This window comes from Aquarana catesbeiana, linkage group LG01 (assembly GCF_042186555.1).
Source record: "Aquarana catesbeiana isolate 2022-GZ linkage group LG01, ASM4218655v1, whole genome shotgun sequence".
NCBI classification, from domain to species: domain Eukaryota; kingdom Metazoa; phylum Chordata; class Amphibia; order Anura; family Ranidae; genus Aquarana; species Aquarana catesbeiana.
The window spans coordinates 457,731,365-457,746,001 of record NC_133324.1 but is presented as its reverse complement, the minus strand read 5'-3'; positions in this window follow the sequence as shown (position 1 = coordinate 457,746,001).

Sequence of the window (14,637 nt, the reverse complement as noted above, 5' to 3'; positions counted from 1 at the left end):
CCAAACCTCTACAAGAGCCTTTTACTTGAAAAGATAGAGATTGCATCGGTACCTCTCCTATAATATTTTTTTTACATGTACTTATATAGCACTGTAAATTTACGCAGTCTAAGGACCCTAACTCACATTCATATATACATATAATAGGGCCAGTTTAGACAGGAGCCAATTAACCTACCAGGAAGTCTTTAAAGTGTGGGAGGAAACCGGAGTACCAAGAGGAAACCCACACAGGCACAGGGAGAACAAGCAAACTCCAGGCGGGTAGTTCCTTGGTTGGGATTTTAACCGAGGACCCTAGTGCTGCTAGACAGAAGTGCTAACCACTTCACCACTGTGCTGCCCACAAACCCACAAACCCACAAAACAGGCAAAAGACAAAACCCCTAAAGCCACAACCATCAGCAGCTATTTTCACCCTAGAATTATTTAAGAAATTTTTTTTTCTAGCTGCTGCAGTCTCAGTCTTAAACACCTACACAGTTTTCTTCCACGTAAATAAGTGCAAACACCCCTCTTTCCCTTTGGCTCACCTCCTCTGTTTATTCTTTATATCCCATCTCTGCGCTCCTCATTTTTCCTAGCTAAAATTCTATATACTATGCTATATATCTACAACTACTAAATGTTATATTTTATAAGCAAGTCTGGCTGTGGCAACTAAAACTGATTGAGTAATGTCACATAAGTTCATATTGTAAACCTGCTTCTAAGCTTTTAGTTTTATTAGTTTTTATTGTTTGAAAATATATTGTAGAAGTACAAGTAAAGCAAGGAACAAGTACCCCAAGGGGGTTTTAGTAACAGTAGCTAGCATCTAGCCACATCTAGCTAGCAGAGCATACAGTAACAGGCAGTGGTCTGACCAAATATGTTATTTTAGGGATTGTATAGAAAATAGCATTGAACTTAATATTTAGGAAGAATAACATATATATTAGCATAACAAAATACTTTCAGTGGTTCTTAATCAATAGATTCCATAGGTCCCAGTGGTAGTCAAATAGTTGCTTCCCCCATGTTTGTAAGCTAGCAAGCTTTAATAAGCACAATTTTTTTGCACTATATCTAACACCTCTGACAAATTGGGTGATAGGTTTGTTTTCCTTCTTCTAGTTATGAGTGATCTGGCCGCTAACAGCAGATGGGTGACAATTGTTGGGCAATCAGGTGGGAATGGGTCTTTGCCTACATTTAAAAGCACCAATGCTAGAGAGGGTACAGTAAAGATCCCAGTAATATCCGAGATTGTGGTAAATATATTGTTCCAGAAGCTTGTTAAATGCCTGCAGGACCAAAAAATATGCATAAGTTGGCCTCCCGAACCACTGCCTCTCCAGCATGAGGGAGATTTGGAGTTCCTATAGGGGGTAAGATACCACCTAAGAGCGATCTTTTGTGATAATTTCCAATGATTTACATACTTGGGGGACTGGGAAATGGTTCTGAAGGCAAACTGCCACTGTTTGGGAGTGAAAGTTTCTCCAAAGGTAACTTTCCATTTCCGATGTGGAGTGGATTTATGGAAAGAGAGTTTACTTTGAAAAAGATTGTAGAAGAGAGAGATGCCCTTAGTGGTAGGTGAGGTATTCTGAAGTAATTGCCAACCCTGTTTGGGAATGTATATGTCGGGGGAGATTAGTGATTTAACCACTTAAGGACCGGAAGGATTTACCCCCTAATGACTAGGCCATTTTTTGCGATACGGCACTGCGCTATTTTAACTGACAATTGCGTGGTCATGTGGCGCTGTACCCAAATAAAATTGATGTCATGTTTTTCCCACAAATAGAACTTTCTTTTGGTGGTATTTGATCACCTCTGTGGTTTTAATTTTTTGCTCTATAGAAGACCGACAATTTTGAAAAAAAAACCCCAATATTTATTACTTTCTGCTATAAGTCATACCCAATAAAAAGAAAATAAAAAATCTAATTTCTTCATCAGTTTAGGCCAATATGTATTCTGCTACATATTTTTGATTAAAAAAATCCCAAAAAGGGCAAATTTATTGGTTTGCTCAGAAGTTATAGCGTGTACAAAATAGGGGATAGATTTATGCCAATTTTAACATTTTGTTCTTTTTGTTTTTCTTTACTGGTAATGGCGGTGATCAGCATTTTTAGTGGGACTGCGACATTGCGGCAGACAGATTGGACACTTTTGACACTTTTTTGGGACCAGTGACATTATTACAGCGATCAGTGCTAAAAATATCCACTGATCACTTTATAAATGACACTGGCAGGGAAAGGGTTAACATCAGGGATGATCAAGGGGTTAATTGTGTTCCCTGGGTGTGTTTAACTGTATGGGGGACAGTCTGACTGGGACAAAACAGAGATATGTCTTCCTGCATAGCAAGAAGACAAGATCCTGTGTCATCCCCTGTCAGAACGGAGATCTGCCTTGTTTACTTTGGCAGATCTCCGTCCTATCTCTGTGGGGAACGATAGCGGGCAGGCCAATCAGCTCGTGTGCACCCACACAGGCTAGTGCGCGAAACAACGTACCAGTACATCATTTTGCACAGCCGAGCCACCTTACCGCAGTATAAATGCGGCGGGTGGTCTGCAAGTGGTTAAGGAAATGGGAAAGTTGGAGACAGAGATAATGGTCAGTGGAGGGAATTTAGAACTCCTGTTAGAGTTGAGGGGAAAGGTTTAAGAGTATGTTGGGAAAGTAGATTAGTAAGGGAATTTATCCCTTTATCTTACCACTATTTGAAGGAAACATTGGGGATGATCAATTCTATGGCAGTGAGTGGGATGGGGAGTAGGATCTTGTGTGGAGAAGACTGGATTAAATGGAAAAGAAAGTTAAATCTGCGCAATGGGGGTAGGTAAAAAAAATGGTTCAGAACTGCTGCTTCCACAAATGCAATCACCACTGAAGTGGGAAGAGCTGAACTGGAAAGAAATTAGGTGTGGGTGCGGCGCTGTTCTAGTTTTATGGCAAAGTGTTATAACACTGTGATAGCATATTATTAAGGTCACCTCTGAAGGGTGGATGAAAGTGTGAAATTGTTGTTTAAACTTTATCCCCCAAAAAAGGAGTAATACCCAAAAATGTTTTTGCATAAAAGTAAACAATAATAATGTGGATATGATTTGTTTCAAACAGTGCTTGGTCTCGTGCAGCTCGTTGTTTATCATGTGATGCTATTATATCAAACTGCTATTGTATCAAAATGTGCTCGTGTATTGATACCATACATTATTGTAAAGTTCTATAGTGTAGGGGAAGGGAAGGGGCAGGGGAAGAGAAAAGGGGGTGGGGGGGGGGGAGAAGAGGAAAATGGAAGGAAGGGGAAGGGAAAAAAACAATCGATGATAAAGTGACTTGTGCTCAAAATGATAATCAGAAAAACAATGTTGCTTTAAATAGTCTTAATTGGTGGTGCACAAGTGCTTAAAAGTTTGTGCTTAAAAGTTTGTGCCTCTTGATAAACAATATTGCTTAAAACAATCTTCTTATTCCAGTGTTCATTTGGTGACAGTGCTTAAATTTGTGCTCTTACTGTGCAAACAATCACCGGATGCTTTCACCCCTGCAGGGGTATTGCGCGTTTGTGCCACAGTTTGTGCCACTGTGTGGCAGTTCCTGGCAATCCCGGATCGTGTTGTATTAGCATAAAAGAGAAAGGGTGCCCATAGCGTAAAAACATTTAAAACCTTTATTCCAAAACTAACAGATTGTTACTCACATTATAAAAGTTCAATTCAAGCATAAAAGATCTTAGTTTAACCATCAAAACAAATCCTGTGTTCATTGGAAGATGACGCACAACATTGGTCAGGCCACGCCCTACGCGTTTCGTCATTGGACGTCTACGGGAAGACTGAATTGAAGCATGAAATGCTCTCTTTGCCATCAATGAGACCTGAATCATAAGAGGAATCTTTTTGAAAGGGTGCAGGCGCCATAGGTCAACCAGTAGGGAGTTATAGTGTGAGCTGGCAGGGTTGAAAGCTGATTTTATTTCTCTCCGCAAGTTTTTCGTGGGAGGGAGAGATCCAATGCTTACGTTGGGTTAAATGTGTCACCATAAAATAGTCAATGAGGTCAATCATGTCCATGCCTCCTGCAGTCCTGTGTTTTATAAGTTATCCATGTGAGCATTTGGGTTGTGTGGATTTCCAAATGAAGTGCTTAAGAGGTTTAGGGCCATTGGGTGTCCCCGTTTGATTGGCGTTGGTAGAGTTCTGAAGATATACATACCGTATTTATCGGCGTATAACACGCACTTTTTTCCCCTTAAAATCAGGGGAAAATCGCAGGTGCGTGTTATACGCCGATCCTCTGCGATCCCGAGCTGTCACATCTTCAAAATCGCCGACCGCGATTTGAAAATGGCGCCGCCGGCGCCGAAATACACAGAGCCGGTCCTCGGCTCTTCCCGGCGGCTCTCGTTCACTCGTCCTACTCGGCTAGGTTCGGATAGCTCCGCTCGGGACTACGAGTGGAGCCGAAAGTGAACGAGAGCCGCCGGGAAGAGCCGAGGACCGGCTCTGTGTATTTTGGCGCCGGCGGCGCCATTTTCAAATCGCGGTCGGCGATTTTGAAGCCCAGGATGGCAGGGATAGAGGATCGAAGGCTGCACTGGGGCAAGGCTGCACTGGGGAAGGCTGCACTGACAAGGCTCCACTGGGCAAGGCTGCACTGACAAGGCTGCACTGGGGAAGGATGTACTGACAAGGCTGCACTGGGGAAGGCTACACTGGCAAGGCTGCACTGGGGAAGGCTGCACTGGGGAAGGCTGCACTGGGGAAGGCTGCACTGGGGAAGGCTGCACTGACAAGGCTGCACTGGGGAAGGCTGCACTGACAAGGATGCACTGACAAGGCTGCACTGGGGAAGGCTGCACTGGGGAAGGCTGCACTGACAAGGCTGCACTGGGGAAGGCTGCACTGACAAGGCTGCACTGACATGGCTGCACTGGGGCAAGGCTGCACTGAGAAGGCTACAATGATGGGCATTTAAATGTAAGTTTTTTCCCTTCAACTTCCCTCCTAAAAGTTTTTTTTTCCTTAAAATTCCCTCCTAAATTGGGGTGTGTGTTATACGCCGATGCGTGTTACGGTAATTTGGGGAAGTAGTAACATTTTAAAAGAGGTGAGATGGCCTGACCACGAAAGCTTGAATTTGGAAATGCGTTGAGCTTCTCTAGTTAGTTTTGAAATGAGAGGAACATAGTTGGCATCCGCTAATTTTGATACATCTGCTACTAGCCTAATGCCTAGGTAGGGAATACCATCAGTACTCCAGGTGTAGGGATAGAAGGTTTGAAGTTTACTGGCAATCTATACCTAGATCAAGCAGCAAAGTGAAATTCACTTTATAGTAAGAAAGCATACTGAATTCTATGAGAATTATATGGGCAGCAGCGAGGCATGATTCCAGGTTGGTCAGGAAAATGATTATGTCATCTGTGAATACATTTATGGTATGAGAGGCATGTTGGATCCGAAAGCCTGTGATTCCTGGGAACGATCTGATGGCCTCTGCCAGGGGTTCTATGAGAAGATTGACAATAGACAGAGATAATGGACACCCCTGGTGGGTGCCATTGGAGATTGGAAAGGGTTGGGGAAGCATGTTGGAGGTATATACCTTTGCAGAAGGTGATGAGTATAATGCCAGTATGGCGGAAAATATGGGCCCTGTGAAGCCAAAAATTAGTAGTGTTCTCCGTACTACGGCCAATAGAATTGGTCGAATGCCTTCTCCGCATCCAGGGATAAAAGCAGAGAAGGCAACCGACTGGCCCTAGCATGTCGGATTATATCAATGACTATTCTTGTGGCATCTGAAGTTTGTCATCCAGAGATAAAGCCCAACTGATTTGGCTTGATCAAAACTGAAAGAATAGGGATCAGTCTGTGCGCCAATATTTTTGCATGCAACTTACCATGGGTATTTAATAATGAAATTGGCCTGAAATTAGCTGGGGAGGTAGGTTCTTTGCCAGGCTTTGGTATTGTCACTACATGAGCTTGGAGCATCTCAAGTGGAAGGGAGGCAGAGGACACTGCAGCCGTGAACACCAAAGAAAGAGTGGGGCAGAGGGTAGAGCAGAATTGTCTGTAGTAGGTGTTTGATAAGCCATCGGCTCCCAGGGATTTCCCACTGAGGAGGGATCGTGCGTTCAATGTGTGCAAGCGGGCGCTCGTGAGGGTAGGTAGTTGCAAAGAAGCAAGGAAGGAGTCAATGTGGTTGTCAAGAGGTTGGGGAGTATCCTGATCAGTATTTAGGTTGTATAAAGAACTATAGTACAAAGCAAAGCAGTCTGCTATTTCTTTTGGGTTAACAATTTTCTGTTTGGAATGAGGGGACTATTAAATAGTCAATTTTGCTTTGAGTTTTCTTAGCCTTAAAGCGGTTTGCTAGAATTTTTTCCGGCTTTATTACCGGATGAGTAATGCGATAATTTAAGAGCTTTGAAATGTTTATCGTATCGCTCTATTAATAAGAGGCAGAGACCTGAGCGTAATTTAGAGAGGGTTTGAGAAGAGGAACAAGTAGGGTTTGATTTGTTTAGAGACTCCAGAGTGCGAATCCCCTTCAGTAATAAGTCAAGCCGCATCGTCCTCTGCCTCTTAACACGTGAGCCCAATTGGATAAAATTGCTCCTTATAAAAGCCTTGTGGGCAAACCAGATGGTAGAAGGGTCAGATACCGATTGAGTTCAATGCAAAGTGCTCTTGAAGGTGTTTATCCATATCAGATAGGTGTTGAGGTACATAAAACACCTGGGAGTTAACTCTCCATATATAGGACGGACTAGGTGTATGTTCTTCCACAATTGATATAGAAAGTGGAGCGTGGTCAGACCATGATATATCGTGAATGGTGGAAGAAGATACAGACTGGACCAACATCTTATCAACCAGAATCATATCAATCCTCGAGTCGGAATTATGACATTATGGAAAGTATAATCTCATTCTTCGACATGCTGACACCTCCAAACTTCAAAAACATCCTCAGCGTGAAATATAGGTTGAAGCACAGAAGCTGGTCGTTTTGGCTAGGAGGATATGTCCAGTTGTGGTTCCGCACTAAGATTAAAGTCCACACAGACTATGAGGGATCCCCGTCTGGATGCAGAAGTTTTGTGAAAGAGCTTCTTAAGGAAACGCAGTTGATGCGAGTTGAGAGCATTTACAATGGTGAAGGGTCTATTGTTCAGTTCGCACAGGAGAATCAAATACCTACCCTTAGGTTCACAGATGGATTCATGCAACACGAAGGCCACAGACGTTTTGATTGCAATAAGGATTCCTTTTTGTTTGTGTTGTGCAGATGCCAAAAACACATGCGGGAAGTCTTTGTGAGATAAGGCGGATGTGGTTGATGCTAAAATGTGCGTTTCTTGAACACAGATTAGGTCTCAAATTGGGCAGCATCCTAATCTGTGTTCAAGAAATGCCCCTTTTAGCATCAACCACATCTGCTTCTGAGCTTTTAAAGTTGTATGTCTTTAAAAATAAGAAACATGTTATACTTACCTGCTCTCTGTAATGGTTTTGCACAGAGCAGCCCAGATCCTCCTCTTCTCAGGTCCATCGCTGATGCTTCTGACCCCTCCCCCCTGCCGAGTGCCCCCACAGCAAGCAGCTTGCTATGGGGGCACCTGAGCCGAGCAGCTGCTCTGTGTGTCAATTCAGACACTGAGCCGTGGTTCGGCCCGGCCCCCCTCTCTCTCCTTATTGGCTTACTGATTATGATTTACAGCAGCGGGAGCCAAGGGCGCCACACTGCCGTCTCAGCCAATGCAGAGGGAGAGTTCCGGGCAGCCGAGTCACTCCTGCAACATCGCTGGTTCGAGGTGGGCTCACGTAAGTATAAGGAAGGCTGATGGGGGCTGCTGCACACAGAAGGTTTTTTATCTTAATGCATATGCTTTAAGATAGAAAAAACTTTTTGACTTTACAACCACTTTAAGCTTTGCAGTATGTGCATTAAATGCATAGGGCAGGACTAAATACATGCCACTGTTGTTCACAGCTTTGAAAATGCTTTTCAAATATTGGATGCTTGCAATCATAATCTCTTATGCCACGTACACACCATCGGAATTCTCATCAGAAAAGTCTTGGATGTTTTTTCCGACGGGATTCCGCTCAAGCTTGTCTTGCATACAGACGGTCACACCAAATTCCGACCGCCAAGAACGCGGTGACGTACAACACGTACAACCGCACTATAAAAGGGAAGTTCAATACGAAGTGCGCCACCCTTTGGGCTCCTTCTGCTAATCTCGTGTTTATCTCATGTTAGTAGAAGTTTGGTGAGAGACGATTTGCGCTTTTCAGCCTCGTGCTTTTCAGATCGTTGCTGCTCTTCAGTTTGTGCTTGTGGGTTTGTATCTGTTCTTCAGTGCGTGTAGTCAGTTCGCATTTGTTTGTCAGTGCATGCTATTTATAGTATCGTGTTTGATTTTCAGTGCGTTCTTGTCTGCTAGTTTCTGATTTTCAGCTCGTTCTTTCAGGCCTTGCTGTTTTTCAGTGCTTTCTGTTTAGTTCGTTCTGACCAGCCGACCGTTTGGAAGCCATGTTGTGGGTACGTCCTCGTCGTAGAGTTCATGCTCTGCGGGGGCTTGGTGTTGGGGTTGTTACTTTGACCCAAGCCTAGTCCATGAACATTGTGGGGAGGAGTTCATGGACCAAGAATTGGTTGCTCCAGCGTGACCAATTCTCTCATATGCCTTTGTTGAGGGAGATCCAGGAGAATAACCCTCCTGATTTCAGGAATTATCGCCGGATGACGGACCCCATATTTCACCATTTGTTGGCTTTGCTGTCCCCTTATATTAGCAGGCAGGACACCTGCATGCAGCAAGCCATCATTCCTGAACAGATGCTAGTCGGCATGTTGCGATACTTGGTGACTGGGAGAAGCCTGCAGGACCTCAAGTTCTCGACAGGCATCTCCCCCCAGGCTCTGGGGATCATTATCCCAGAGACCTGTTCTGCTATCATTCATGTCCTGCAGAAGGACTATATTAGGATAAGTTTTCTCCTTTAACATCACATTCTATGTATTTCATGTTTGCTAATGTATTGTATTTCTTTCATAATTCCCTAATTACCATGATTGTAATATGCTGTGAATGTCCCCTTTGTTCTCATGCATGCTGGCAGTTTTTAAACTTTTATGTCCTTCATGCATATTTGCCTTCACTAACCTCCCCAGCATGCTATCCTGGGTCCATATCCACCTAGCCTAGTCACTTAACAATGTGTTTTGTCAGCTCCATTATAGTGCTTTACCTAAACACCCCCTAAAATGTGTACAAATGTTATTTGTGTCCTTAAATTCAGGCAGAGTGCCAGAGGCTTTTATTTGGGGTCCCAAACTTGCTAAGTCAACCGATACCAATCCTCTATCTGCTGACTTTGCCAAACCCATACACACTATACCTACCTCTTTCGTGTTCAGATTTATGGATGAATTCCCCAAAGCATGTAGTGAAAGGGCCTGCCTGAATACTTTCAAATGGTACTATTGAAAGTTTGTTTCTCCTATTATCTTGCTAGTTAATTGCAGAATGTAAAAATGTGCTTCAATTTGTACAGTGTGTATTCATATTTTTGTTTTATGACACTTCTTACCTGTCCAGTGGGCTGCCAATAGTGTAAGTAAGGAGGGGCTGGCCAAAGTAACACACATTATTTATGCATTCAGCTCTCAATGAAGTTGAGAGGGTTACCTGTCCAAAACATCTCCCCCCCTAAAATTTTTACAATGGGCCATCAGAGGGGGGGGGGGGAATCTGATAAGTGGACCTTAAGATTTTTGCCTTTAAATACTCCTTCAAAAAAATGTTATACTGGTGTTGGCCAATAATGTTTGTGTCTAATCTGCTTGCAATGTTTATGTGCAAAATTACTCATTTTTATGTTTTTGTTTGACTCCACAGTTTCCTTCAGTGCCACATGAATGGAAGACTGTGGCATCCCACTTTGCCTACCATTGGGACTTTCCCAACTGTGGAGGGGCAATTGATGGGAAACACATCCACATCATACCACCACCATATTCGGGGTCATACTATTATAACTATAAGGGGTTTCATAGTATCGTGTTGATGGCGGTGGTGTCAGCGACATACGAGTTTCTGTATGTGGACATGGGGAGGAATGGCCGGATGTCGGATGGTGGAGTCTTTGCCCGGACTGAGTTCTATCGATGTCTCCAGAGTGGTGGCTTGGAATTGCCACCTGTGAAAGAGAACGTTGAGGGACTGCCATTTGTGTTCGTCGCAGATGAGGCATTCGATCTGGGTGATCATGTGATAAGGCCATTCCGCCAGAGGACCCTCACCCCGGAGAAGAGGGTTTTTAATTACCGGTTGGCCAGAGCCAGAAGAGTCGTGGAGAATACGTTTGGGATAATGGCAAGCCGGTTCCGCCTATTTTTAACTGCCATAAATATGAAGGAGTACAAACTAAACCAAAAAATATGCAAGAAATGTGTGGACAATATAAACCGCCTCTGCCTCACATTAATCTGCGCCTCTAAATTACTCCGTAATCTGCTGTAGTAGACTTAAGCAGCTACTTTAAATATTGAACATATAATCAAGCAATAAGTCATAAATCATAAATAAGCGTGCCAAGTCTCTGATTTGTTTTTGCCTATTGAAGCAGCGCTAAGTGTCCGATGTCATAAAACACTCTATATAGAACAGATGTCGGAGAAAACAGGAAAGTTCAAAATAGATCTGTGGTCTGTGGGTATGTAGAAATACGTACAAATCTTTCCACCAATAGTGATCACCGCGTGAGGGGGTCACCCCCCGTGAGATTGCACTCACCACAATTTCAATAACCACAAGCCTTTGAATGGTAATCTTTAAAACTCTCCGTCTCCTTATTTCAACCACCAGGTGGCGTGAAACCCTCTCGGTAAGTGTAACATAGGGAGAAAATGAGATGCCATATAGCGTAATATTGCTTAAGAATGTTTATTAAATATTTCAAAAAAACACACTCCCCCCTTTTAAAATATGCGTACCAAATACAATTATATAATAGAGCATTGGAAAAGTGCACTGTGCCTGTATTTTTCGTCCCCCGGGAGGTGTTCCGGAATGCGCGCTGTATGCAGCTGATCTTTCGCTTCCTGGTTACCTTCCGGTGCGTGAAGCGCACACGTCACATCCGGTAGATTACGACCCTGACGCGTTTTGTCACTTCCGGACGTCGTCTGAGGGCGCCCTCAGACGACGTCCGGAAGTGACGAAACGCATCAGGGTCGTAATCTACCGGATGTGACGTGTGCGCTTCACGCACCGGAAGGTAACCAGGAAGCGAAAGATCAGCTGCATACAGCGCGCATTCCGGAACACCTCCCGGGGGACGAAAAATACAGGCACAGTGCACTTTTCCAATGCTCTATTATATAATTGTATTTGGTACGCATATTTTAAAAGGGGGGAGTGTGTTTTTTTGAAATATTTAATAAACATTCTTAAGCAATATTACGCTATATGGCATCTCGTTTTCTCCCTATGTTACACTTACCGAGAGGGTTTCACGCCACCTGGTGGTTGAAATAAGGAGACGGAGAGTTTTAAAGATTACCATTCAAAGGCTTGTGGTTATTGAAATTGTGGTGAGTGCAATCTCACGGGGGGTGACCCCCTCACGCGGTGATCACTCTTGGTGGAAGGATTTCTACGTATTTCTACATACCCACAGACCACAGATCTATTTTGAACTTTCCTGTTTTCTCCAACATCTGTTCTATATAGAGTGTTTTATGACATCGGACACTTAGCGCTGCTTCAATAAGAAAAAACAAATCAGAGACTTGGCACGCTTATTTATGATTTATGACTTATTGCTTGAGTACAAACTAAACCACCTAGTATTAGCTTGCTGCATCCTGCACAACTTTTTAAAACAAAATAATCCAAGTTATGTTGCCTCAGTTGGGCCTGAGGCCGGACTAATAAACCAATGACGGCCCTGGATGCGGGCCGTCCTGGCTTGCCCCCCCCAAAGCGCATGTGAAGTGCGTGAAAAATATGTAGAATATTTTACGGGTAGGGGGGCCGTCCTGGCTTGCTCCCCCCAAAGCGCACGTGAAGTGCGTGAAAAATATGTAGAATATTTTACGGGTAGGGGGGCCATTGCTATGCCAGCAAATTTTGAATACATTTTCTATTTTATCAGATAAAATCTTGTTTTTCATTTACTGCTTGTGTTTCTTTTTGCTGTCTCCTAGGTTCTCCTAGTGCACTTGTAGTGCCAAGTGGTTTTTCCATTATTAAATAACATCCATTGTCACTGTAAACAACAACTTAATACAAAAAATGGTATTGATCATTGAAAGAAGAAGCCACACATTGTTGATTATAAAACCTTTTACTCTGTGCACATGTACATGTGCGTTGTAAAACTTGTTTTTTAAAACAAAAAAAATCTGGGTTTCCTAAAAGTTTTACATAGAATTTTTTTTTAGGGTACATAAACAGGCAATATCAGACATTATAGTGTCCAAAATGTGTTGACATTGCCTTTATCAGAAGGGGTGATGTCACCCCTGTAAAAGCAAGATGCACACAAATTGGGAGTCAAACTGGGGATTTTCCTCCTGATCCCATGCCTAATGTCAACATGTGCTATCTCCCATCATGGGGGATCAATAGACGTGTTTTGGGGGTGCAACCACTTCCTCACACCTACTAGAGTTGCGAGGAAGGGGTTGCACCCACAAAACGCGTACATTAATATCCCCTGATGGCAGATAGCACATGTTGACACACTGTGTGCATCTTCAAAATTTGGCTTTTAAAATGCATAAAAAAATGTTAAAAACACAAAAAAATGTAATTTTTTGGGTATTTATGTTCTTCCTAGTACATCAAACATATTCTTCAGTTTGACATCAATCTCCTGTGTTTTTTGCTTTATAAAGTCTAAATCCTGACTACAATACATGATGTCCTGGATAAGCCTTTGGGCACTGTCACTGGTGAAATGAGGAGCTTGTTCTTCAACAACATGCACATCACCTAAAAAAAAAATACACACCATGTATTATAAATATGCTGGCATACATCTTTTACCTGAATCTGTGGTGTCAGACACTGACCTGTTGTGGTGACAATCTCAACCACCTCTCCTTCGTCCACATCCTCAGCTTATGGTGTTCCCTGGTCTCCTTCTTCAGGAAGTGGGGGGGGGTTCCTGGAGTCCTCAGACGTCCTGAGTATTTTCTCCCCTATGAGAATAAAACAAAAGGTATACTTAGCACACAGATATTTGAGGCCAGAAATAGTAATATGAAACATCGCTTTGAAGTGTCTGTTTGGGCAGAGTTCCAAGTTGAAGACATGATTCATTCCCTTAACCAAGCTGGAATACTTCCCTTTTTTGGACAAGTTTCACACATGGAGACACCCCAAGTATCCACTGGAGCACCTGTGTGGGACACCCTAAAAATGTTGTTCTTGTGTCCCACACTAGTGCTTCTGAGTTCAGATCTGTAAACAGCTGCTGAGTGTCCTCTCCTTACATTACACTGAATCAAGTTTGCAATTCCTTCTAATTTCAAACACATCTAGACAACAATGTCCTAAACTTCTTTTAATACAAATTATCATGACCAAATGTAGTTAACCCTGTATCTGGCAAAAACATCGTATTTAGTTGCCAAACGAACGATGTTTACTATGACCGATTACTGTGTCCAAGAACATGAAAGTCGCCATTTTAAACTGTCCAATAGTAATGAAAAGCACATGGAGCAGCATGCAAGTAATAATACTAATCATAACATACGACAACTACTTACTTTTTAGAAGCACCTTCTTGATCCTTCTATACTGATCCTGCTCCCTCAGTTTCAGGTCTGACCAGCGTTTCCTCAGTTGCTCCTTGGATCGTCGTACCCCAAAATTCCTGTGCAGACTCTTCACACATAGTCTGGGCCTTTCTCTCATTAGGGTTGGTGTACGGTCCATACTTCCCATCATAATAGGCCCTCTTCAATATGTCGACCATCTCCACCATTTCTACAAAGGCCATATTTGAGGCCTTAAATCTCCTCCTCCTTGATCATGACGTTTCTTGCTCCGAGCTTTCCTCCTCATTACTGCTATTATCATGCACCTGCTGTGTCTCCGACATGCTCATCTCCCACTGCGCGCCAAAAGAGAAGGGGCGGGGAATATTCTAGAAAGAACATCAGGGGCGGGCGACGCGGGCGGAGGTTTATGCATGCGGTGTTGTACCTACGTTCTGTGTGCGGTAGAAGGAGGAACGGAAGCGACTAACGTAATAACGAAGGTAACATTTTAACTTGGGACATGAGTGGCCTATACTGATTCTAGATTAAGGCCTATATTGGGATAAGATTAGGAGAGTTTAGCCTGATATTAGTGTTTTTGTATTTTGTTTGGTCTTGCAGCAAAAATGAAACAATTTAAAGACCCGGAATTCATGGGCCAGTTCATTGATAAATACAGGGATATGCACAATTTGTGGGAGGTGAAAAACCCCTTATATAGAAATAAACCAGCTAGGAAGGCATCACTGGAGAAAATGCTGAAATTTGTGAAGCCACAGGTCCCCAAAGGCAGACATCGACTTTGTGGAGAGGAAAATTGGTAGCTTGAGAAGC